A 24,080-nucleotide genomic window follows, 5' to 3' on the forward strand; every position below is an offset into this window, starting at 1 on the left:
ATGTTAAGAGATCCTCAAAAAAGATATGTATTCTTAGACGCTAATCTAATATCAGGACTTTTGTTTGCTGTCTGATTATAAACAACTTTTGTCTCAGTTGACAGATACACTATTTTGTACGATTTATAAGCAGATTTAGAATCCAAACACACAATAATGGACATTGTTTCAGCCCTAATTTGTTGGGATCCAAATTAGTTCAAGTTGTATCCCTGTAGCTAAATCAGAATTATGTGACCACTTTCATCATCACACTATAATGTAGGCACGCATATTATTACACAAACAAACAAATAAAGGGAAAACATATTATGACTTGGGAAATTAAAGGTTGCGAGCTAATCATCTGGATTTTATACAAACTATATACATGTGAGTGCGTTTATAAGTTGTAATTTGTATGGAGAGTAAACGGCTCACTCATAAAGATGGTTCAACTAAATAAGTCAAATATATACTCTAATTCATCCTTAAAACAAAGAAGTATAACCATTTCTCACTCATAAAGATGGTTTAATCATCTAGTGCAGCGATAACAACCTAGCATCAAAATCCAACTGAAAATAACTGAGAAATCCAAAACACTACAACAAGGGTAAAATCTATGATCTAGACATGAAAAATAAAACCAGTGACCTAAATAAATCGCATATAAACCTCCTTGCATTCTTAAAATATATAAGTATAACCATTTATCACTCAAAAGACTTCCAAGACCCGAAGATGAAGGAAAACCCTAATGGTCGGAGAAGAATGTTACTAACCTCGTGGGTACAACAATCTGACTGCGGAGAGTCAAGGGATGATAGTGCAGATGAAGGCAAGCCCTAATGGTTGAAGAAAAATGTAACTAACCTCGTGCGCACGACAATCTGGCTACAGAGAGTAAAATTTTAAAATAGTGAAATAAAATATTTATAAAGTTTAAAAATAAAACATAAAAAATATTAAATTTATAATAGTTAAATTTTAAGGTTTTTAACAAAGTTTGTATATATAAAAAAATAAAGGTGGTTGTAAAGTATAAAGTTTGGCAAAAGTTTTTACTTTTTTAATTTTTACCCACGAGTCACGACTTAATAAGCGTTGGCATATAAAGGTGGCTGAAAGTGTGTTTTGTTGTAGTGCATTTTCGAGAAAATAAACAATGGTCTATAAATATAATAGAATTATTTTATTATTACTTACGGATAATAGTGGAATCAATAGCGCAGAGTCAAAAGAGAATTATAACCAATTAAACATACTTTATGAGCAATGCTTTCATGCGGTGCTAACGATTTAATAATTATCTTTGTAGTTCTAGAATATTTCAGTTTATGTTCGAAGTGTCTATCATTTAAATGGACTTTTTCATCTTTTGACAAAGACTTGTGACATCTGTTATGTCAATGACACTACTTCGTTTTGTTTTATCTAATCACTTTTTTTTTTGTCAAAGATGCTTTTCTATTCGAAATATATATTCCAAAAAATGGTTTCTTAATTACAATATTGATTTAGGACCCTCAATTCTCTTTTCTATAATCACTTTTAATACCTGTTCCAGAAAGATAGGACAATTATGTTATTATTAAACTTGTTGAAGAGATTAAATATAACCAAGTTATATCTTTTTTAATGAGAGGTTGAATTGAACTACGAATTGAATCAGTTTCTCGTCAACAAAGAGCACAATGCAAATAGTTTATGCAACTTCAACATCGGTTGGTAAACCTGATTTAAAAAAAATCTATTAGATCATGTTCTTTCTCTGCTTGTTTTTTATTTTTGAACCGATGTGGGACTTCTTTACATTCTTTCACAATTATTAATTATTAACCTCTCTTTTGTCATAAAATAAATTAATGAAAATTATAATAATATTATATATTTAAATTTAACTTATTGTAAAACTAATAATGTTTTACCAATATTCAATTTTTTTTTCAAGTATCTTATATAAGAGTTATAATATGATTAAATTGAGTTATACAAAGACCTTACTTTGCTGGTCTAGGATATGATTAAATTAAGTTATAAAATATATATTTGTATAAACACAACTATAATCTTATCAAATCAAGTTTTGGAATATTTATATATTTTTTTAATTTAGCAGAGTTTAAATTTTAAATTTTTCTTATTGACGAAAATTTAATTCATATTATTTATTAATGTATTGTTTGAATTATACTTTATTTTATTTTATTTTTGTAATAAATAAAAGTATTTCACTCTTTATTTGGCATACTTCCTTTGAATTGTAATCCTTCAAAATTATTTTCGTTTAGATGCGCAGATTAATTTTTTACATCATAGTTAATTGTGTTCAAAATAAAATTCTTACATCCAAATTATTCTATGCATGACAAGGGACCTTATCTTCTCTTGCCCCCGCTCTTGAGAAGTCATTTAGTTAGAAGAGCGAATAAAAAAGGGACAAAAGCCCTACTAACTAGAAGACAAAACATGTCTTCTATTTTTTTCATTTTAATAAGTTAGTTAGTTTGACAAAAAAAATCAAAATTAAAGTGTTTTTTTAGTGAAAATCAAATATTTAAAATAAAACTCTTTTTATTGGAGCTAAACTAATAAATCATTGTAATATTTTTGTTATTAACATTTATATATAAGTTTGATAAATAATATATTTAAAAGTATCAAATTCTTGAAAATATTATTGAATTATCCTATTCTTTAAATAAAGGAAGAAAAAACCATTAGGCTCAATAATGACAAAAAAAATGTGATGTCCCACATTGTTAAATGAAGTGAAAATAAGGATCCGATATTATTATAAGAGGGGAGTTGGTGATTAGAAAAAATTACGAAGCCAAACACTGAACACAAAGCGAACTATTCTTTCGCCTTTTACTAAAGAATACTTGTTCTTTGCAATATGTGGCATACGCCTTTTTTTGTTGGGTCCTCTAATCAGATGCACCCTACAATTGAGTTTAAACTTTGAATTTTTCTTATATATGAAAATTTAATCCATAATATTTATTAATGTATTATTTGAATTATAATTCAATAAAATTGTAATAAATAAAAGTATTTCACTCTTTATCTGACAACATACTCCCTTTTAATTGTAATCCTTAAAATTATTTTCGTTTAGATGCGCAAATTAATTTTTTACACAATAGTTAATTCTCTTCAAAAATAAATTCTTACATTCTAATTGTTCTATGCATGATAAGAGACCTTACCTTCTCTTGCCCCTGCTCTGGAGAAGACTCAATCATTTAGGTAATACCACTATACCAGAAAATACTAAATTCATATATATCTAAATTCGTCAAACATGTGCATACAACAAAGAATAAATCATTTCTTGTAGAGACGAACAATGTTAAGAGATCCTCGAAAAAGATATGTATTCTTAGACGCTAATCTAATACCAGTACTTTTGTTTGTTGTCTGATTATAAACAACCTCTGTCTCAGTTTAATTGAAAGACAAATATACTATTTTGTATGATTTATAAACAGATGTAGAATCCAAACACATGCTAAAGAATACTGCTTCAGCCCTAATTTGTTGGGATTCAAATTAGTTCAAGTTGTATCCCTATAGCTAAATTAGAATTATGTGACCACTTTCATCATCACACTATAATGCAGGCACAAATATTATTACACAAACAAACAAATCAAGGGAAAACATATTATGACTTGGGAAATTAAAGGTTGCGAACTAATCATCTAGATTTTATACAAACTATATACATGTGAGTGCGCTTGTAAGTTGTAATTTGTATGGAGAGTACAACAACTCACTCATAAAGATGGTTCAACTAAATAAGTCAAATATATACTCTAATTCATCCTTAAAACAAAGAAGTATGACCATTTCTCACTCATAAAGATGGTTTAATCATCTAGTGCAGCGATAACAACCTAGCATCAAAATCCAACTGAAAATAACTGAGAAATCCAAAACACAACAACAAGGGGTAAATTTATGAGCCAGACATGAAAAATAAAACTAGTGACCTAAATAAATCACATATAAACCTCGTTGCATCCTTAAAATAGATAAGTAGAACCATTTATCACTCAAAAGACTTCCAAGACTCCCAGATGAAGGAAAACCCTAACGGTCGGAGAAGAATGTAACTAACCTCGTAGGTGCGACAATATGGCTGTAGAGAGTCAAGGGATGATAGTGCAGATGAAGGCAAGCCCTAATGGTTGAAGAAGAATGTAACTAACCTCGTGTGCACGACAATTTGGCTGCAGAGAGTAGAAGGATGATAGCACGGACATCTGGCTGTAGAGAGTAGAAGGATGATAGTCTGATTAACATGAAGAAGGATTTTTTAGGTTAGAAAGAATTTGTCAGCGTAGAAAGAAAAGGGAAATTTGAGCAGATAACCCTAAAAACAGGGGGAAATGCGAAAAGTGCGGGTGAATAATTTAAATAGCGCTGGTGACCCTCTTTTTAATGACAATTGTACCCTTGCATAACGCAACTTCATTTGCGTGACGCAACCATATTTTTTATTTTTTATTTTTTAATTTTTTTTTCGTCTCGCGATTGCGTGACGCAACTGGGGTTGCGTGACGCGACTGGGGCATTTTCGTCCAAAAAAAACTCATAATTAAAATTTTTTGAAAAAATAAAAAAATAAAAAATTGCGTCACGCAACCTGAGATTGCTTGACGCAACTGGGGCATTTTCGTCCAAAAACATTAAAAGGGTCACCAACGCTATTTAAATTATCCACCCGCACTCTCCGCATTTCACCCTGTTTTTAGGGTCATTTGCTCATATTTTCCAAGGAAAATGAGTTAGGCTTGATAATTAAAAACTGATTCTAGTTTTAAAATATATATATAAGTTAAAATTTTATTATTAAATATAATATAATGTTTAATTTATTTATTTTTGGTTTATATTATTTTTTATTTTTTTATTTAATTAATTTTAAATACTTAAATAAAAGACAGATGTTTATAAAAAAATTAATAATGTTATAAAATTTTTTAAATTTATGAATTAAATTTTAGTGTAAATAAAATTTTAAGTCAAATTTTATTTTAAAATTTTAAAATAGTGAAATAAAATATTTATAAAGTTTAAAAATAAAACATAAAAAATATTAAATTTATAATAGTTAAATTTTAAGGTTTTTAACAAAGTTTGTATATAAAAAAAATAAAGGTGGTTGTAAAGTATAAAGGTTGCCAAAAGTTTTTACTTTTTTAATTTTTACCCACGCTTAATAAGCGTTGGTATATAAAGGTGGCTGAAAGTGTGTTTTGTTGTAGTGCATTTTCGAGAAAATAAAGAATGGTCTATAAATATAATAGAATTATTCTATTATTACTCACGGATAATAGTGATATTAATAGCGCAGAGTCAAAAGAGAATTATAGCCAATTAAACATACTTTATGAGCAATGCTTTTATGCGGTGCTAACGATTTAATAATTATCTTTGTAGTTTCAGAATATTTCAGTTTATGTTCGAAGTGTTATCTAAGCGATTTAAGAATTATCTTTTATGCGGATCAATTTTAGAAAATGAATGCACAACTGCTATTTGTTGTGATCGACTACTAGAGTGTTTTTCGAGGAACGCATGTGTTCTATATAGAGAATGAGGGTCTTTCAAAGTATGCCCTCGATTTATAGAGTTTTTTCTTTTGAGAGAATATTGATTTTATGAGAGAAAAAGAATGGGGAGCTACCAATTATGTAATGTTGATAAGGTGTCCAAGGGCAGAGCTAGGATTTAAAAATAGTCGGGTTAAGTTATTTCCATAAAATTTACCCGGATAGAATGATAATAATATGAAAAAAAATATACATAGTTTACGGTTGTTAGGTCCCTTCATCGACCAGATAACTCAATAGCGACGATATTTCTCCCCGTCGTTATTTCCATTCGCATACAAACTGTTTTGAGTTACCCGAGCTGTACATAGACACTCCCTTGAAGGTGTCGATGCCTCTGTTAATCTAAGTAACATTCGTCATAATGACTATAACATAAGTTTATTAAATATCAAATACGAGTCATAGACCTTGTTTGAAAGTACGAGTTATAACCAATATCATAGTAATAACTTCAATCCAAATTAAAGCGTTTTTAGTGAAAATCAAATGTTAAAAATAAAACTCTTTTTATTGGAGCTATACTAATAAATCATTGTAATAGTTTGTTATTAACATTTGATAAAATAATATATAGTTAAAAGTACCAAATTCTTGAAAGTATTATTGAATTATCCTATTCTTTAAATAAAAGAAGAAAAAACACCATTAGCCTCAATAATGACAAAAAAGTGTGTTGTCCCACATTGTTAGATGAAGTGAAAATAGAGATTCGATATTATTATATGAGGGGAGTTGGTGATTACAAAAAATTACGAAGACAAGCACTGAACACAAAGAAAACTATTCTTTCGCCTTTTACTAAAGAATACCGTGTGTTCTTTGCAATACGTGGCATACATTTATTTTTGTTAGGTCCTCTAATCAGAGGCACCCTACAATTGAGTTTAAACTTTGAATTTTTCTTATCTACGAAAATTTAATTTATATTATTTATTAATGTATTATTTGAATTATATTAAAAAAAAGTTGTAATAAATAAAAGTATTTCACTCTTTATCTGACAACATACTGCCTAATTGTTTTGTGCATGACTAGGGACCTTATCTTCCCTTGCACCTTCTCTCACGAAGACTCAATCATTTAGTTAGAGAAGTGTGATCCACAATGGTATTCTAACTGATGATAAATACATACGTAAGTGTCTTATCTTAGTTAGTCGATGTAGTATGTGTCTTAAGGAGGTGGAGACGATGTAGTATGTGTCGCTGGTATTTAGTGTATTATTTGGAGTATTACTGGTATTTTTTGGGTTATGTCAGGAATCATTGGTGCGTATTGAGAATCGTGGATTGAGGTAGCTAGATTTGTGGGTTTGAAACAATGAGGTTATATCTCTATTATTTTCTGGTGGATAATTTGGGTAGAGAGAAATCGTAGATCTTTCAACAATCTTAAATGACCGTTGCGGATCCAACACAATGCTATCATCCTAACATTATATGATGTTCGATGTGGGAAGCCGGTAGATTCAGTCGGAGAGCTCATTTCGTTTTTGGAAGATCTCTGCACATGTTAATTTTGTAATATTTGTGTGATTTTTTTTTTTATAAATTTAAAGTTTTTGTAGTTATGTGTAAACCACTATCCATTCATAATATTATTGCATGAATCATTTAAAAAAAGCATCATAGAGTTTTATTTCAGGGGTGGGAAAGTTTAAAAGCGAGAGAGCTTGGATATCAATTCTCCATTAAAGCTTCAACCAACATTTTGATATTTATTTTTCAGGTGGAGTAAAGCGGGACAAGCACCCTGAAAGCTTTAAAAATCTTCTAGGAAGCATTCCCGATCAATTGTAAATGTCCATCTTCTTGTAATTGACTTTATAAACTAAACTAGATTTTTTAGCATTTAAATTTTGAGCTTCGTTTATATTGCTTCATTCTTCAGTATCATGTTATAGAAATGATATGATTGATTTAGAATTCTCATTTAGCTATTTGATTCAAGTTCTAAATGTTATGGTTGCATGAAGTTCATACATGTACTAGTGATCAATTTGGCAAAGATCCAAATCGATTTTGGTTTGATTTGAACAATGCCCTTTTTCTGGTGACGGGTGTGTCTTCTCCGACAAGGCTCTGACCATACCCATACAAAATGAATGAGGTCTTCGCTTAGTCTAGGAATGTTTAGTATGTTGTGAAGAAGACTTCTAGTCATTTAGATTGAAATTCAGCTAGTAAGAAAACAAATAAAAAAAAGAGGAAAACGGTAAGTTCGGTATTTTCTTTGGCCTGGTTCGATTTTGAGTTATTTAAATAATCCAAAAAAATCAAACATTATTTCACTCCCTCCTCATTTATCAATTCATTAACTAAAATATTAAAATATTATATATTTAAAATTATGATTATTTATTTTTATTTATATATATATCAATATCTTTAAGTTTTTTATCCAAAAAATCATAACCACCTTAAAATTATCATCCATCGTTATTTTCTCTCTCAAAATTTCAAACAATCCTTACCGAAAAGCCCTTTGTTTTTTACGTTCCCCTAGAGGAAAGAGAAGACCATTGAACCCACAGAATCAGTCCACAATTGCGGTTCACCCTTGACCCGCGACCCTTCCTACTATATGCCTAGTGACCCGCGTCCATGCACCCGAACCAACAATCAAATCATTGATTCGTACCCATACGTTCAGAGTCGGCCGTGGGGTAAAACAACCTATGCAGTTACTTAGGGCTCACTTTTATGTGGCCCCAAAATTTTCAAATATAATAGTATAATTAATTATATATTATATTATTAATATCATTTTTCTTTTTTTTTTATCTTTTTTTCATATTAAATATATATATATTATATCATCTATATATAACTATTTTATTTCTTTTTTTATCTCCTTAAAAAATTAAATAAAAATTATTTACAATTTTAAATAATTTAATTTGTATTTGGACCTCAATTTTAAGGACCTCCGCCCTAAATACGCTTGGCTCCATGGGTTGTTGTCTAGTATGTGGACCTTGGTGGCTCTATTTGTTTCAACTTAATTAGTTGTATTTCATTTTCTCATTTTTAAAGTCTATTTGATTTTAAAAAAATCCAAAACAAATAAAAATGATTTAAAATATTTTTTTTCTATAAACCACACAAAATATTTGTGCTTAAGGCCTGTTTGATTTATTTTCTTAATTTCCACTTTAAAATTTTCAAAAAAAATAAAATTCTTCATTTTTATAAATTAAAATATGAATTATTTGAAAAGCTAACTCATATTTTTGCAATCTTTTCAGGTTCCTACACTTTCTTATTCACAACTCACAAGTGCGTTTGAATTTCTGTAAAATTAAGTATTTTTCTATATCGCAAAATGAAGAACGTAGACGCATGCCTTAAGAATATATATGAGTACAATAATTAAATCTAGTTTAGGAAATAAGTTAGAGCCTTAGATATGTGGATATGATTTGAATAAATTATAAAATAAAAGTATAAAAATCATATTTTCAAAAAATACAAAACGTTTGTATTTGTAGTAGAGATCATTCATTTCGGTGGGCACTTGAGACATAATGTTGATGACTTTTCTCACGTGTAACCAAACACCAGACCAAATCGAAATTTCTAAGTCGTGTTTGAACTAAAAAAAAATATTTTTCCTTCCTAATTTCTCGATGAGTAAATTAAGTAACAACTCTAAAAGAGTCAAAGCTAGTATAATTTTGTTTAAATCCTATTTGTGGTTTATCATCACACACTTAGACAAATTCGAGAGAGTCATTTCCTCGTCTCGTTTTACGAGATTCGAGATAAATGTAGGCCACAAGACTTAGAAAACATTAACAAATTAAAATTTAATTATAGCCGCACTCACTATTTTGGTTCTTATCTCATTCGAGATTCAAGAGAAAAGTGAGTTGTAGAACGTAAATTATCGAGTTTGAACGTTTCGAAAAATGTCGATAAAAAGACATTAGAATACCAAAGGCTAATGTGCTAATATAAGAACTGGAAATAGTTCGGAACAATGTGCTCTAATTTTTCCCCAATAATCGAATACTTTTGAGAGAAACCAAATAAGGACAGATGAATCACTAGCAGTGATAATCTTAAAAAATTATTGTTAAAAAGAGTAGGGTAATAATAACATTTTTTAAACTTTTTTCTCATTAACAAATCGTAGATAGTGAAGTTTTTAAAAAACTTACAAATTAATTTAGAATATTCAATAATCATTATATGTACTATTATAGATTATCTTACCGTGAGTGGGAAATGAAATTTGAGGAAATGACCTCACTAATGATAGGGTGAATAGTGAATAGTGGATAGTGTGAGTGCATAATTTAAATAGCGTTCTTAACCCTTATTTTTAATGACAATTATACCCTTGCGTAACGCAACTCCAGTTGCGTGACGCAAACGATTTTCTTTTTTCAATTAACTGGGCATTTTCGTCCAAAAAAATTCATAATTAAAATTTTTTGAAAAATAAAAAAATAAAAAATTGCATCACACAACCTCAGGTTAATTTAATTTTCAATATTTAACCACTAATTTATATTTTAGTTGTTACCTACACATTTATATCTCACTACACTTAAAGTATTCTCTTGAATATGATTATTAAAACAAAGCTATATATATATTGTTCTCTATAGAAGAGAACACAATTATTATGTTTTGAATCAAGAAATTCAAGAAATGATATTAATAATATAATATAGGGAGTATGTTGTCAGATAAAGAGTGAAATACTTTTATTTATTACAACTTTTTTTATGTATAATTAAAATAATACATTAATAAATAATATGAATTAAATCTTCGTAGATAAGAAAAATTCAATGTTTAAACTTAATGGTAGGGTGCCTCTGATTAGAGGACCTAACAAAAATAGGCATATGCCACGTATTGAAAAGAACACACGGTAATCTTTAGTAAAAGGCGAAAGAATAGTTCGCTTTGTGTTCAGTGCTTGACTTCATAATTTTTTGTAATCACCAACTCCCCTCTTATAATAATATCGAATCCCTATTTTCACTTCATCTAACAATGTGGGACAACAAACTTTTTTGTCATTATTGAGGCTAATGGTGTTTTTTCTTCTTTTATTTAATGAATAAGATAATTCAATAATACTTTCAAGAATTTGATACTTTTAACTATATATTATTTTATCAAATGTTAATAACAAACTATTACAATGATTTATTAGTATAGCTCCAATAAAAAGAGTTTTATTTTTAACATTTGATTTTCACTAAAAACGCTTTAACTTGGATTGAAGTTATTACTATGATGGTGGTTAAAACTCGTACTTTCAAACAAGGTATATGACTCGTATTTGATATTTAATAAACTTATGTTATAGTCATTATGACGAATGTTACTTAGATTAACAGAGGCATCGACACCTTCAAGGGAGTGTCTATGTACAGCCCGGGTAACTCAAAACAGTTTGTATGCGAATGGAAATAACGACGGGGAGAAATATCGTCGCTATTGATTTCTCTGGTCGATGAAGGGACCTAACGACCGTAAACTACGTATATTTTTTTTCATATTATTATCATTCTAGCCGGATAAATTTTATGGAAATAACTTAGCCCGACTAGATTTTAAATCCTAGCTTTGCCCTTGGACACCTTATCAACATGACATAATGGGTAGCTCTCCATTCTTTTTCTCCCATAAAATCAATATTTCCTCAAAAGAAAAAAACCCTATAAATCGAGGGCATACTTTGAAAGACCCTCATTCTCTATATAGAACACATGCGTTCCTCGAAAAACACTCTAGCAGTCGATCACAAAAAATAGCAAAAAATAGCAGTTGTCCATTCATTTTCTAAAATTGATCCCACATCGCTCCTATAACTTAAGAATGAAGTATTTTAAAGAATGAGAGAGATGGTTAAGTCCCTTCGGGGACATTTGATAAAATTTGAACGATACAGAGAAGATTAGCATGGCCCCTGCGCAAGAATGACACGCACAAATCGAGAAATGGTCCAAATTTTTTTTATCCTTTTTCCTCTCCGAAGCGTACGCCGGCGACCGGAGGGAAAATAGTGTAGTTTTTTGTTGTTTACAGGTTTGCACACAATGACATTTGTTGATTTTTTTTCTCAAACTAACTAACTTATTAAGATGAAAAATAAAAGTAATGTTGTGGTTCCTAGTTAGTAGGGTCTTTGTCCCTTTTTCATTCTCTCCTCTAACTAAATGATTGAGTCTTCTCAAGAACGGGGGCAAGAGAAGATAAGGTCCCTTGTCATGCATAGAACAATTAGAATGTAAGAATTTATTTTTGAAGAGAATTAACAATGGTGTAAAAAATTAATCTGCACATCTAAACGAAAATAATTTTGAAGGATTACAAGGAGTATGTTGTCGGATAAAGAGTGAAATAGTTTTATTTAATAAAAATTTTTTGAATTATAATTCAAATAATACATTAATAAATATTATGAATTAAATTTTCGTAGATAAGAAAAATTCAAAGTTTAAACTCAATTGTAGGGTGCTTCCGATTAGAGGACCCAACAAAAATAGGCGTATGCCACATATTGCAAAGAACACACGGTATTCTTTAGTAAAAGGCGAAAGAATAGTTCGCTTTGTGTTCAGTGCTTGGCTTCATAATTTTTTCTAATTACCAACTCCCCTCTTATAATAATACCGGATCCTTATTATCACTTCATCTAACAATGTGGGACATCACACTTTTTTTTGTCATTATTGAGCCTAATGGTTTTTTCTTCTTTTATTTAAAGAATAGGATAATTCAATAATATTTTCAAGAATTTGATAGTTTTAAGTATATTATTTTATCAAACTTATATATAAATGTTAATAACAAAACTATTACAATGATTTATTAGTTTAGCTCCAATAAAAAGAGTTTTATTTTAAATATTTGATTTTCACTAAAAACACTTTAATTTTGATTTTTTTCTCAAACTAACTAACTTATTAAAATGAAAAAAATAGAAGACATGTTGTGGCTTCTAGTTAGTATGGCCTTTGTCCCTTTTTTATTCGCTCCTCTAACTAAATGACTTCTCAAGAGAGGGGGCAAGAGAAGATAAGGTCCCTTGTCATGTATAGAACAATTAGGATGTAAGAATTTTATTTTGAACACAATTAACAATGATGTAAAAAATTAATCTGCGCATCCTTCAAAATAATTTTGAAGGACTACAATTCAAAGGAAGTATGCCAAATAAAGAGTGAAATATTTTTATTTATTACAAAATAAATAAAATAAAGTATAATTCAAACAATACATTAATAAATAATATGAATTAAATTTTCGTCAAAAATTTAAAATTTAAACTCTGCTAAATTAAAAAAATATATAAATATTCCAAAACATGATTTGATAAGATTATAGTTGTGTTTACAAATATAGATTTTATAACTCAATTTAATCATATTATAACTCTTATATAAGATACTTGAAAAAAAATTGAATATTGGTTAAAAATTATTAGTTTTACAATAAGTTAAATTTAAATATATAATATTATTATAATTTTCATTAATTTATTTTATGACAAAAGAAAGGTTAATAATTAATAATTGTTAAAGAATGTAAAGAAGTCACACATCGGTTCAAAAACAAAAAACAAGCATAGAAAGAACACGATCTAATAGATTTTTTTTAAAGCACGTTTACCTACCGTTATTGAAGTTGCATAAACTATTTGTGTTGTGCTCTTTGTTGACGAGAAACTGATTCAATTCGTAGTTCGAATCAACCTCTCAATAAAAAAAGATATAACTTGGTTCTATTTCATCTCTTCAACAAGTTTAGTAATAACATAATTGTCCTATCGTTCCGGAACAGGCATTAAAAGTGATTATAGAAAAGAGAATTGAGGGTCCTAAATCAATATTGTAATTAAGAAACCATTTTTTGGAATATATATTTCGAATAGAAAAGTAACTTTGAAAAAAAAAGTGATTAGATAAAACGAAACGAAGTAGTGTCATTGACATAACATATGTCACAAGTCTTTGTCAAAAGATGAATAAGTCCATTTATTAGCTTAGATAGACACTTCGAATATAAACTGAAATATTCTGGAACTACAAAGATAATTATTAAATCATTAGCACCGCCTAAAAGCATTGCTCATAAAGTATGTTTAATTGGTTACAATTTTCTTTTGACTATGCGCTATTGATTTCACTATTATCCGTGAGTAATAATAGAATAATTCTATTATATTTATAGACCATTTTTTATTTTCTCGAAATACACTACAACAAAACACACTTTCAACCACCTTTATATGCCAACGCTTATTAAGCGTGGGTAAAAATTAAAAAAATAAAACTTTTGGCAACCTTTATACTTTACAACCACCTTTATTTTTTTTTATATACAAACTTTGTTAAAATCCTTAAAACTTAAGTATTATAAATTTAATATTTTTTATGTTTTATTTTTAAACTTTATAAATATTTTATTTCACTATATTAAAATTTTAAAATAAAATTTGACTTAAAATTTTATTTACACTAAAATTTAATTCATAAATTTTAAAATTTTATAACATTATTAATTTTTTTTATTAACATCTGTCTTTTATTTAAGTATTTAAAATTAATTAAATTAAAAATAAAAAATAAAATAAACCAAAAATAAATAAATTAAATATTATATTATATTTAATAATAAAATTTTAAATTATATATATTTTAAAACTAGAATCAGTTTTTAATTATCAAGTCTAACACATTTTTTTTCTACGGTGACCAATTCTTTCTAACCTAAAAAATCTTTCTGTCTGTGTTAATCAGACTATCATCCTTCTACTCTCTACAGCCATATTTCTGTGCTATCATCCTTCTACTCTCTGCAGCCAGATTGTCGTGCGCACGAGGTTAGTTACATTCTTCTTCAACCATTAGGGCTTGCCTTCATCTGCACTATCATCCCTTGACTCTCCGCAGCCAGATTGTCGCACCCACGAGGTTAGTTACATTCTTCTTCAACCATTAGGGCTTGCCTTCATCTTCACTATCATCCCTTGACTCTCCGCAGCCAGATTGTCGCACCCACGAGGTTAGTTACATTCTTCTCCGACCATTAGGGTTTTCCTTCATCTACGGGTCTTGAATGTCTTTTGAGTGATAAATGGTTCTACTTATCTGTTTTAAGGATGCAACGAGGTTTATATGCAATTTATTTAGGTCACTGGTTTTATTTTTCATGTCTGGCTCATAGATTTTCCCCTTGTTGTAGTGTTTTAGATTTCTCAGTTATTTTTAGTTGAATTTTGATGCTAGGTTGTTATCGCTGCACTAGATGATTAAACCATCTTTATGAGTGAGAAATGGTTATACTTTTTTGTTTTAAGGATGAATTAGAGTATACATTCAACTTATTTAGTTGAACCATCTTTATGAGTGAGGTGTTGTACTCTCCATACAAATTACAACTTACAAGCGCACTCACATGTATATAGTTTGTATAAAATCCAGATGATTAGCTCGCAACCTTTAATTTCCCAAGTCATAATATGTTTTCCCTTGATTTTTTTGTTTGTGTAATAATATTCGTGCCTGCATAAAAGTGTGATGATGAAAGTGGTCACATAATTCTGATTTAGCTACATGGATACAACTTGAACTAATTTGAATCCCAACAAATTAGGGCTGAAGCAATGTCCATTATCGTGTGTTTGGATTCTGCATTTGCCTTATAAATCATACAAAATAGTATATCTGTCTTTCAATTAAACTGAGACAGAGGTTGTTTATAATCAGACAGCAAACAAAAGAAGTCATGGTATTAGATTAGCGTCTAAGAATACATATCTTTTTCGAGGATCTCCTAACATTGTTCGTCTCTACAAGAAATGATTTATTTTTTGTTGTATTCACATGTTTGACGAATTTGGATATATATGAATTTGGTATTTGCTGGTATAGTGGTATTGAGAATCATCTCAAGAAAGGAAGAGGTGGATGAATTCCTTGTAATTTTACCTATTTATGGTGACATTTAATATAGGTTTTATTAGGAAGGATGTTATGAATTCTCCAATTGTTATGCCCGATCAAGGCTTCTTTGGTTGTTCCTAATTGGATTCCTTTAATTTTCTATCACCTGTCAATGTACTTTCTTGTCTTTATTGAGTATTTTTTTGTTTGATATGTATAAACTTATAAAATCAGTTTTATACAGGGTACAGAAAATGAGAATTAGTCACTAAAGTGAATGGAATGTTTGGAAACTATTCTACCACTGGTGCTTATATTATATCAATGGAAAGGCCTATAACATAACTGGGGTTACATAGTATTGTTAAAAAAGTTAGTTTTTAACCAATGGATAAATATAACTTGTGTCTATTGGATCAGATGGACAGTTGTTGTCGCACCATTAGTAGATTATGTTTTTTCATTATGCTTATATTATATTAATGGAAATGCCTATAACATAACTAGGGTTACATAGTATTGTTAAAAAAGTTAGTTTTTAACCAATGGATAAATATAACTTGTGTCTGTTGGATCAGATGGACAGTTGTTGTCGCACCATTAGTAGATTATGTTTTTCCATATAATGTTATCAGGGTTTATATCAAGGTAGATTGTTTAACAGAAGGATTATATTTTGAACGAATAGTTTTAAAATGCCCACATTAGTTAACGATACAATCATTTATCCATGTGGTTGTAGGTTTTCTCCAATAACTTCTCCTAATCTTATTCTCCAATAATTCTAAGAAAGAGTCAGACTAGAAGGTTAGTATTCAGTAATAATAATTGTTTTACAAAATGATGATTTCAAAACTAAGGGTGAATGCATTTGCAGGTATCGCCTTCATCAGCACTTGAATTGTCATTTGAGTCCCTCAATGTGAAGAAATTTGATAGTATTGATCATTATTTCGCCAAAGGTATATTGGTTTTGATTTCATGGTGATTATGACTTTGTTTCAATAAGAAATATAAAAGGGAACTTTGTAGGGAGGAGAGTATCCACACTATTCATTTCTTTCCTATAACCTAGAGATCTATTCTCATTTTATAGGACCTGAAATGAAATATAAAATAAATATAAGTTGTTTAGTATAAAGGACAAACTTGACTGGATATTGGTTTTCTAACAATTACAGTGTGTTGTTATCCTTTACTCTTACATCTCTTTGTGAAAATTTTCTTGTTATGATCCATATAGATTGCATTGACAGGATGGTGAATTCCATAGGCATGTCGGAGGAGATTTCTCCCTCACTCAAGCACATAGTGAATCTATTTGATGAAAGTAGTCAAAGGTCACCCATTATGTTTACTTCAGTTGATAGTGTAAATGAAGAATTTCATGAAACTTACAACATTAATGATATTGCTGAGTTGGATGATACTGGAATTGAAGATTTTGCAACATGGGGTTTTGAGAATGAAGATTCGAATGGGGAAGACCCTATTTCCGGAGGTGATTATAAGGATGTCTTTCAAACCTTCTTAACTTATGTCATTTGGGTTAAATGTTTAAAATATTATAAAAATAAAGTATTTGGTTGATTATTTGAATGAATTAATTCATGGTGGGAAATATTTGTATTATTTCCAAATAACCTTTCATCAAACATGGCCCAGAATTATGTAATATCCTTTTGTCCTAGCATTGAAAAAGAGTAAAGGATGATTCTTTACAATAGTTCTGGTTGAATTTTGCAAAAGAATGAATCATCTATTTTTCAACCCTTATTGTGGAAGATAGAATAGAGAATGTGAGGAATATTTGTTTCTGAGTTTGAGACTTAATTTAAAACACAATGTCCGGGCGGGTCCTGATCATAGGAAGTATCAGAAGGTAGGTAGTCCTTAGAAGCTTATGGAAGGAATATTACAATTACCGTTCTCAATTTCTCTCCTAAGATAAATTCTAAGGCATCCTCCCCGTGTTGTTTTTTCTCTGCTCAGTACATGATAAAAGATGTTCACTTCTTCAACCACATCAATGTTTGATGTCCTAAAATTTTCACAAGATTTCGTAAAGCCAGATTCTATCCAATTCACCGACCCAAACTCTGAAACAGTTTTAGAGTTCATGTAACTGATTGCAATTTTAAAAGGTGAAACTGAATTCACTTGACGAATCAGACAGTACAGCCGTAGCATACCATCTTCTTCGTCGTAAATTGCCCATATCTGCTTTGCCTTGAAGCATTCCTCAGACTTTTCATTGTCAAAGTTGTGAAAATCAGAGTCAGGAACCGTCATGTCGCATTAATATCCTCCTCCTCACCACTGATTCAAGCTCCACTATGCCAGAAATTATGGCAGTACTAGGCTAGTTAGAAACCACCACCTCTCCTTCTCCTCCTTCTCCTCCTTCTCCTCCTTCTCGGTTCGTTCACTGAGCATGGACAATATATTCGATGCTTCCGATAGAAGCTTAAATGCGCTATCTGCCCCAACAGTTTTGTTGCAATAAGAGTTAAGTACACAACACATCTCCTTATACTGTTTGATGAGCCTAGCCTTAACGGCAGATGGTTTTAGACCAAAAATTGCATAGAAATCAATTTCCCCTTTGAATTTTGTCTTAGATGCAACATACACATTAAATGTAGTTTTCATTTCTTTTGTACCCTCCAAGCTTGGACAAAGAATTTGAGCTCTCAAAGCATAGCTACTTGCGCCATTCTAGTCTTTCTCAACAAATCTTTTCGACCACCATTGTAGCCTCTTCCTCTATCACCCTGGTAGCCACCTCTTCCTTAATTTCCTTAATTTCTGTAGGAGTCCCCTCTTCCGCCATAGGTGCCACCTCTACCTCCCTAGCAGCCTCCTCTTCCGCCATAGGTGCCACCTCTACCTCCAAGTGATTTCAGTCTCACCGTTTAAAGTTGCAATCAGTTACATGAACTCCAAAACTGATGCGGAGTTCGGATCAGTGAATTGGATAGAATCTGGCATTACGAAATCTTGTGGAAATTTTAGGACAACAAACATTGATGTGGTTGAAGAAGTGGACATCTTTTCTCATGTATTGTGCAGAGAAAAAATAAAACGGGGAGGATGCCTTAGAATATATCCTAGGGGCGGAGATATATGGGCCATATATAAGAACTGGTCATCGGAATGGAACAGGGAGACCCCCTCTGAAGTTAGGCATCAATATGAGATGGTGGAAGTTATGATGGATTATGATGAAGAAGATGGGGTTTGCATGAGTCCACTGGTGAAAGTAGATGGTTACAGGACTGTGTATGGGAGGAACCCAGATAAGGGTTCCATTTGTTGGGTTTTGAAGAAGGAAAAGTTGAGATTCTCACATCGTGTTCCTTCTTGGCGAATTAGAGGTGGAGAAAGGACTGATGATCTGCCAGAATGCTGTTGGGATCTGGACCCTGCCGCCACCCAAGATGGCCTTATCCTTCAACAGCAGCAAGAACAAGAAGAAGCTGAAGCTGGGAAACATAAAGTGATATCTTAACTTACATTCCATCCCCCAATTGAAAAGATTATGAACTGTTTGTTGTTTCTTATGATTGTTTGTTCCTGACAGTGTACTTGAGTGATTACAGATGGATGGCCAAAACTATTATAGGTTGTTTCATTGTTGTTGATGATGTTTTTGATTTTGACATGTGAAAATTATTCTACATGTCAAATTAAAGTTGAACAGTGGGTTAATTTCCTTTTCCCTGTGGTTGACTTGATTTGGGATAGAAAATACAAATATGAATGAATTTATATTTTATAATTGATGTATGTTTGTCTTTATCTTTCAATGAGATTTGATCTTCACTTACAAATAATATATTGTTTGTTGTTGCTCCGCTCCAGCTAAATGAAATTTCTTGGCAGTAAAACTAATAAATAAGACAAATCCTCTTTCTGAGGTGTGAATGTCTTTATTCTTGAATTACTTGATTCAAACCATATTAATTGTGTTCTCTTATATAGAGCACATTATATATAGCTTTGTTTTAATAATCATATTCAAGAGATTACTTTAAGTGTAAAGAGATATAATTGTGTATGTAACAACTAAACTATAAATTAACGGTTAATATTGAAAATTAAAGTTTTTTTTATTTTGGATGGATTAATGTTTTTTTATGAACTTTTATAATTAATCATAGATTCATAATGTTTAACATAATATTATAAAACAAATAATTAGGATAATAAAAATATATAAAAAGTAGCCTATTCAAAAGAAGCTAATGCATTTTTCTAATCAAAAATTATATTTTGTAATAAAATAAACAAATGAATTAAAAAATAAATCGAAATAAAACATAAATCTCTCCTCAAGGGGGGAATTTGAGGAGATGACCCTCAATAATGCAATAATGTCTTAAATGCGGAAAGTGCAGAGTTAAAAAAAAACGCTAGTGACCCCTTTTACTGTTTTTAGACGAAAATGCCCCCGTTGCGTCACGCAACCTCAGTTATTTTATTTTTTATTTTTCAAAAAATTTTAATTATGAATTTTTTTGGACGAAAATACCCCAGTTGCGTCACGCAATCGCGAGACGAAAAAAAATAGAAAAAAAATAATAAAAATTCGGTTGCGTCACGCAACTAGAGTTGCGTTACGCAAGAGTATAATTGTCATTAAAAAAGAGGGTCAACAACGCTATTTAAATTATGCACTCACACTATCCGCTATTCACCCTATCAGTGAGGTCATTTCCTCAAATTTCATTTCCCCTCACGGAAGGATAATCTATTGTGATAGTTTAAAATGAGTACATATAATGATTGATTGAACATTCTAAATTAATTTGTAAGTTTTTTAAAAACTTCACCTTGTTAATGAGAAAAAAAGTTAAAAAAAATGTTATTAATACCCCTACTCTTTTTAACAATAATTTTTTAATATTATCACTGCTAGTGATTCATCTGGCCTTGTTTGGTTTCTCTCAAAAGTATTCGATTATTGGGAAAAAATTAGAGCACATTGTCCCGAACTATTTCCAGTTCTTATATTAGCACATTAGCCTTTGGTACTCTAATGTCTTTTTATCGACATTTTTCGAAACGTTCAGACTCGATAATTTACGCCCTAGAACTCACTTTTCTCTCGAATCTCGAATGAGATAAGAACCAAAATAGTGAGTGCGACTATAATTAAATTTTAATTTGTCAATGTTTTGCTAAGTCTTGTGGCCTACATTTATATTGAATCTCGTAAAACGAGACGAGGAAATGACTCTCTCGAATTTGCCTAAGTGTGTGATGATAAACCACAAATAGGACTTAAACAAAATTATACTAGCTTTGACTCTTTTAAAGTTGTTACTTAATTTACTCATCGAGAAATTAGGCAGGAAAAATATATTTTTTTAAGTCAAACACGACTTAGAAATTTCGATTTGGTCCGGTGTTTGGTTACACGTGAGAAAAGTCATCAATATTATGTCTCAAGTGCCCACCGAAGTGAATAATCTCTACTACAAACGTTTTGTCATTTTTTGAAAATATGATTTTTATACTTTTATTTGATAATTTATTCAAATCATATCCACATTTCTAAGGCTCTAGCTTATTTCCTAAACTAGATTTAATTATTGTACTCATATATTCTTAAGGCATGTGTCTGGGTTCATCATTTTGCGATATAAACAAATACTGAATTTTAGAGAAATTCAAACTCACTTGTGAGTTGTGAATAAGAAAGGGTAGGAACCTGTAAAGATTGCAAAAATATGAGTTAGCTTTTCAAAGAATTTATATTTTAATTTATAAAAATGAAGAATTTTATTTTTTTGAAATTTTTAATGTTGGTTGAAGCTTTAATGGAGGATTGATATCCAAGCTCTCTCGCTTTTAAACTTTCCCACCCTTGAAATAAAACTCTATGATGCTTTTTTTAAATGATTCATGCAATAATATTATGAATGGATAGTCGTTTACACATAACGAGAAAAACACTAAATTTATAAAAAAAAATCACACAAATATTATAAAATTAACATGTGCGGAGATCTTCCAAAAAGGAAATGAGCTCTCCAACTGAATCTATCGGGTTCCCACATCGAACATCATATAATGTTAGGATGATATCATTGTGTTGGATTCGCAACGGTCATTTAAGATTGTTGAAAGATCTACGATTTCTCTCTAACCAAATTATCCACCATAAAAAATAGAGATATAACCTCATTATTTCAAACCCACAAATCTAGCTACCTCAATCCACGATTTTCAATACGCACCAATGATTCCCGACAAAACCCAAAAAAATACCAGTAATACTCATAATAATGCACTAAATACCAACGACATATACTACATCGTCTCCACCTCCTTAAGACACATACTACATCGACTAACTAAGATAAGACACTTACGTATATATTTATCATCAGTTAGAATCCCATTGTGGATCACACTTCTCTAACTAAATGATTGAGTCTTCGTGAGAACGGGTGCATGAGAAGATAAGGTCCCTAGTCATGCACAATACAATTAGGGAGTATGTTGTCAGATAAAGAGTGAAATACTTTTATTTATTACAACTTTCTTTTAAGTATAATTCAAATAATACATTAATAAATAATATGAATTAAATTTTCGTAGATAAGAAAAATTCAAAGTTTAAACTCAATTGTAGGGTGCCTCCGATTAGAGGACCTAACAAAAATAGGTGTATGCCACGTATTGCAAAGAACACACAATATTCTTTAGTAAAAGGCGAAAGAATAGTTCGCTTTGTGTTTAGTGCTTGGCTTCGTAATTTTTTGTAATCACCAACTCCCCTCTTATAATAATATCAAATCCCTATTTTCACTTCATCTAACAATGTGGGACAACACACTTTTTTGTCATTATTAAGGCTAATGGTGTTTTTTCTTCTTTTATTTAAAGAATAGGATAATTCAATAATACTTTCAAGAATTTGATACTTTTAACTATATATTATTTTATCAAATTTTAATAACAAACTATTACAATGATTTATTAGTATAGCTCCAATAAAAAGAGTTTTATTTTTAACATTTGATTTTCACTAAAAACGCTTTAATTTGAATTGAAGTTATTACTATGATGGTGGTTATAACTCGTACTTTCAAACAAGGTATATGACTCGTATTTGATATTTAATAAACTTATGTTATAGTCATTATGACGAATGTCTATGTATATCTCGGGTAACTCAAAACAGTTTGCATGCGAATGGAAATAACGACGGGGAGAAATATCGTCGCTATTGAGTTCTCCGGTCGATGAAGGGACCTAACAACCGTAAACTACGTATACTTTTTTTTCATATTATTATCATTCTAGTCGGGTAAATTTTATGGAAATAACTTATCCCGACTAGATTTTAAATCCTAGCTCGGCCCTTGGACACCTTATCAACATGACATAAAAAATGTTAAATGAGGCTAATGAGTTTTCCATTTTTTGTGTTAAATTGTTATACTTTCCTAGGACCACCATCTTCTTATGTTATAAGTTGTAGTGTTATTGCCTTCTTTTTTCCATTGGCTTACTAGGGTCTGCCATACATCATCTAATTAAGATGATAAATGAGGGTTTCCATTTTTTTGTGTTAAAAAAACATAGTTTCCTAGGACCACCGTCTCCTTGTGTTATAATTTGTGTTGTTATTGCCTTCTGGTTATATATTGTTTTTGTACCTATGTATATACATCTTTTATCCAATTTCAAAATAATCAACGTAACTCAATATCTAAGCATCTCTAAGCATTTGTATAAAATAAACTTGATAAGAAGACCATAGTAACTAGAAATCACAAATTTTTCGGATTGACTTTGTCATTTACTAATCCAAATTTCCCTTCATTTACATGTCTAACACAAAAAATTAATCATCAAAACTCCCAAAACAAAATGAGACTAAATAACCATCTTTTTTTTATATTGCTTTATGTTTGCATACAAAATTACTACTTTAGTTCCAAATTCTAGTGTGAGTTTTGTAAGATTATTTTTCTAAAAGATGGGGCAAATTTTATTAATCCATTTTCTTTTCGAAATTAGCCGAAGAAACGATAAAATCCATAAAAACATACATGTTCAAGTTCTAATATGGTGTGTTATAAATATTCACAACAAAAGAAAAATTCAAAAGAAAAAATATACTAATACACTCGCATACAAAAAATAAAAAATGCACATAAACAAAATACCAATACACTCAAGTCCTAATTCAATGTAGGAACTCAAATTTTCTAAGTACATATCGGCACCGTTCAGAGTATTTCTATGTGAACAGTTCCGGTAGGATGACACCATATAGCATGAACATACAAGATAACCTAAAAGAAGCAAAACCATATAAAAACATTAAATATTATGAATGGTAAATAATTTACTTGACCAATCTTATTAGATGGTGTTTCAATTCTTTGGAAAAACATCTCCAATCATTATATGGTTAGTTCAAATGATTGAATGATACTGTAATTATTAATCGAATAATACTGTAATTCTACGACAGAGGAAGAAGAGGTAATTGTTGTTCATCCTATAATTATTGTTTATAAAATCATCCAAAACAA

General features: G+C 30.1%; 6 non-coding genes across 6 annotated transcripts; 3 read left to right on the forward strand and 3 right to left on the reverse strand.

Annotated features, from left to right (window-relative positions):
* The first annotated feature begins 2,813 nt into the window (after positions 1-2,813).
* LOC124922971 lies at positions 2,814-2,925 on the forward strand. The gene has a single exon (XR_007098015.1). It is a non-coding gene; the product is annotated as a U5 spliceosomal RNA (small nuclear RNA).
* A 3,439-nt stretch (positions 2,926-6,364) lies between these two features.
* On the forward strand, positions 6,365-6,479 carry LOC124922927. The gene has a single exon (XR_007097973.1). It is a non-coding gene; the product is annotated as a U5 spliceosomal RNA (small nuclear RNA).
* Positions 6,480-10,432: 3,953 nt separating this feature from the next.
* Positions 10,433-10,547, reverse strand: LOC124922924. The gene has a single exon (XR_007097970.1). It is a non-coding gene; the product is annotated as a U5 spliceosomal RNA (small nuclear RNA).
* Positions 10,548-11,483: 936 nt separating this feature from the next.
* On the forward strand, positions 11,484-11,586 carry LOC124922998. Its single transcript, XR_007098040.1, has one exon. It is a non-coding gene; the product is annotated as a U6 spliceosomal RNA (small nuclear RNA).
* Positions 11,587-12,089: 503 nt separating this feature from the next.
* On the reverse strand, positions 12,090-12,204 carry LOC124922867. The gene has a single exon (XR_007097919.1). It is a non-coding gene; the product is annotated as a U5 spliceosomal RNA (small nuclear RNA).
* A 9,963-nt stretch (positions 12,205-22,167) lies between these two features.
* On the reverse strand, positions 22,168-22,283 carry LOC124922945. The gene has a single exon (XR_007097991.1). It is a non-coding gene; the product is annotated as a U5 spliceosomal RNA (small nuclear RNA).
* Positions 22,284-24,080: the final 1,797 nt, after the last annotated feature.

The sequence above is a fragment of the Impatiens glandulifera genome, chromosome 1 (genome assembly GCF_907164915.1).
Source record: "Impatiens glandulifera chromosome 1, dImpGla2.1, whole genome shotgun sequence".
Classification (NCBI taxonomy): domain Eukaryota; kingdom Viridiplantae; phylum Streptophyta; class Magnoliopsida; order Ericales; family Balsaminaceae; genus Impatiens; species Impatiens glandulifera.